The sequence below is a fragment of the Durio zibethinus genome, chromosome 10, assembly GCF_047325235.1.
Source record: "Durio zibethinus cultivar Kanyao isolate XHJ-2024 chromosome 10, ASM4732523v1, whole genome shotgun sequence".
Lineage (NCBI taxonomy): Eukaryota > Viridiplantae > Streptophyta > Magnoliopsida > Malvales > Malvaceae > Durio > Durio zibethinus.
The window spans coordinates 23,772,438-23,775,833 of NC_143171.1; the positions used below are offsets into that span (position 1 = coordinate 23,772,438).

Genomic DNA, 3,396 nt, shown 5'->3' on the forward strand with positions numbered 1-3,396 from the left:
ATCATTTCATTGATAAAGTTTTTGCTTAGGAAACAATAAAAATAAATAATTAGACAAAAAACTTAGTAGAATCTGATCTAATGATCTTGATTTTCAACTTTTTTTGTTATTTTCTCTGTTGAGGATTTCTTATTTTTTTGGCAAGGGTTCACTACCAGAAAATTGACTTTTATGAATGAAATTTTTTTGTCAATAATAACATGTTTTCCATTGATAACAACGTTACTAATAAAATTTACCAACAAAAATTTTTATAAATGATAGATAAGTTGATAAAATGTTACTAGGTTTCACTCATTGCAAATTGGATTGACATGATGCCATTGCAGATAAAGAAGTTTCACTCATAGCAAATTAGATTGACATGATGCCATTTCAAATAGAGAAGTGGAAAGTTGATAAAATGTTGTTAGGTTTGACTTGGTTTGACATGATGCCATTGCAAATAGAGAAGTGGGGTTGAGCCTAGGTTTCAACATTTGAATCATTGGAATCATTTTAGCTTTGATGTTGAAATAAATTTTTATGTTCAAAAATTTATTTTAATTTAAACACAATATTAAAAATAAAAAATAGTTTTTCAGTTTAAAGGTTTAATTTTTCAACTCAATAAAAAAACTCTTCAAAAAAAATGTTTTTATACTAAAAAAATACATTTAAGATAAAAACATTATTTTATTACCATTAAAATTTAAAAATTTTAATATTATATATATTTTAAATATTTCAATTACTAATAACACTTTTTTTATAATATTATCAAACATTTAAAATTTCTAATCACACTTTTTTTATCATATTTTTTAAATGTATTTTTTTTAATTCAAATCTTTTTCTCTGCAGGAGCAGTGCTTAACTAAAATAATGCAGATCATAATGGTGAGTACTCCCTTTCTAAAAAAAACAAAATGCAATAAAAAAATGAAAAATACAATAAAATGAAAGAAAAATGGATGAACAATAATCCGTTGTGAATGGATGTTCTTTCATCACTTTCAACCTTTATTTTTCTTTATTAAACAGTATTGTAAAATGCAACATGCATGAAAGTCAAAATATTGTATGAGTTAAATAATTGTGAAGCCAGTAACAATTATGGTTAATTATATTCAAATTGCAATAATTTTTAAGAACAAATAGATGAAACCCATGGGGTTTTAATTTCTTGCAGGTCCCATTCTATGCTGCAGCTCAACTAATACGAGCAGTCTATGCATCATTCACACTTCGTGTATTATTGCATCCAATAAAACATGTTGGCACCACATCGCCTTCGGGGTCAAATTTTCAAGCTTTAATCATGGAAATAGTTGTCACGTTTTCAATGATGTTTATCGCGTCGGCTGTGACAATTGATACTAAAGCTGTAAGAATTATCTCAAATGATTATCGATGGTCTAACTCATGACTTGTTATCATTGAGACAAATGAATAAATCAATTGAATCAATCAGTTATTGATACACAGATAGATTTAATGTCACAACACTTATATTGTACATTCGACACAAAGTTTTGTCGTTTTTGAGGTATAATTGGATCTTTCCAGTTTTTATTTGTTTCCATATTAACAGGTAGGAGAGCTAGCAGGCATAGCTGTTGGTTCTGCTGTTTGCATAACTTCAATCTTGGCTGGGTAAGCAACTTTAGAAATCATCATTTATGAGTCAACTCTTCCAATTCCTTTTTCTTAGCTGGCATTATATGCCCAATTAACCTTACATTAATGGACAGATTCATTTGTACAAATTGTTCTTGAAGATTCTCTTGAAATTGATTCTTCAAAAGATGAGAAAAAAGGAAAACCAGCATCTAGGACACAACATATGTGCATAAGCACACATACAAAAGAAAAAATGTAATGCTAATTACAAGTTGTCTAAGCATATATATATTTCAGACCAATATCAGGTGGATCAATGAACCCAGCAAGGACCATAGGACCAGCACTTGCTAGTGCTCAGTACACGGGAATTTGGGTGTATGTGGTTGGACCTGTGATAGGAACCTTGACGGGGTCATGGTCTTACAATCTGATACGAAGACAGACAAGCCGGTGCATGCAATCTCTCCGTGTTCATTTTCATTCAAACTTCGTCGAATGAGAAGCCAAGATGGAGAGGTTCCAAACGAAGAACCTGTCAATGATCTTTGAATTATCGATCCATGTTCAATATCAAGGGCAAGGCATTCCTCACAGATTTTTTTGATTTTTTTTTCTCTCTCTCTCTCTCTTTTGATTTTTTTTTTGAAAACAAGTAAAATCAAATTAAATCAAATTAAAATTGAAAAATTTCCTATTGGGCTCGAAGCTTCGTTTTTTGTCCTAGAAAAATTTCGAACAAAATGGGATGTCTACAGTTGCCCATCTTTACACAGTTTCTTTGAAATAGGAATTGGCAAAGATAAAAGACATCCATTTTGTTTGAGTCTTAAAGCTGAAATCAAAATAAAAATATGAAAACGACTGAATTGAGTCCAAGCTGAGACTTATCGAAGAATAACAAAATAGGAAAATGATCGAGACTGAACTGCGAAACAAGAAATTAAAATGATCTGGATTGAGCTAAGATCAGAACGGGTGACTGAGATTGAAACGCAAGTCAAAAAATAAAATGATCTAATCCGAGCTGAGATCAAAACTGAGTGACCGGGATTGAACCGTAGGTCTTAAAAATAAAATGATTTAGACTGAGCTGAGATCAAAATCAGTGACTAGGACTGAATTGATTTGGACTGAGCCAAGATCAAAATGAGTCACTGGGATTGAACCGCATGTTCAAAAATTAAAATGATCTGGACTGAGTAGAGATCGAAACGAGTGACTGAGATTGAACAACAAGTCAAAAAACTAAAATGATTTGGATCGTGGTAAGATCAAAATGAGTGATCAAAATTGAACCACAAGTAAAAAAAAATGATTTGGACTGAGTTGAGATCGAAATTAAGTGACTGAGATTGAACCGTGAATTCAAAAAATAAAATGATTTGGATTGAGCCAAGATTGAAAACAAGTGACTTGGATTGAATCGTGAGTTAGAAAAATAAAATTAAAAATTTTAGCTTGAAATCCAAAGATTCAAAATTTGAAAATTTAAAGATTTGTAAGGTTTCATAATAGAAGTTCAAAGATCCCAATGTTCCAAGTTTCACAAAAAGAAAAAAATTGCAAAGATTCAAGATTTGCAAAGGTTTTTATATTCACAAGTGTGATAATATATAGATCCATGGACCTACTATTAGATATAAAATAAAGGAGTCGCTACTAATCTTTTTTGTTTAGATGTGATTAGCCACCTGATCGAATTTGTCCTATTTAAAGAGTAGTCTCAAGATTGACTTAAGTATCTTTAATAATAAATTATGATCCACGAAACTAGATTTTAAGTTCGAGAGT

General features: G+C 30.4%; 1 pseudogene; it reads left to right on the top strand.

The window, feature by feature from the left end:
* Positions 1 to 1,300: 1,300 nt before the first annotated feature.
* LOC149516553 (aquaporin NIP2-1-like) lies at positions 1,301 to 2,154 on the top strand (annotated as a pseudogene).
* Positions 2,155 to 3,396: the final 1,242 nt, after the last annotated feature.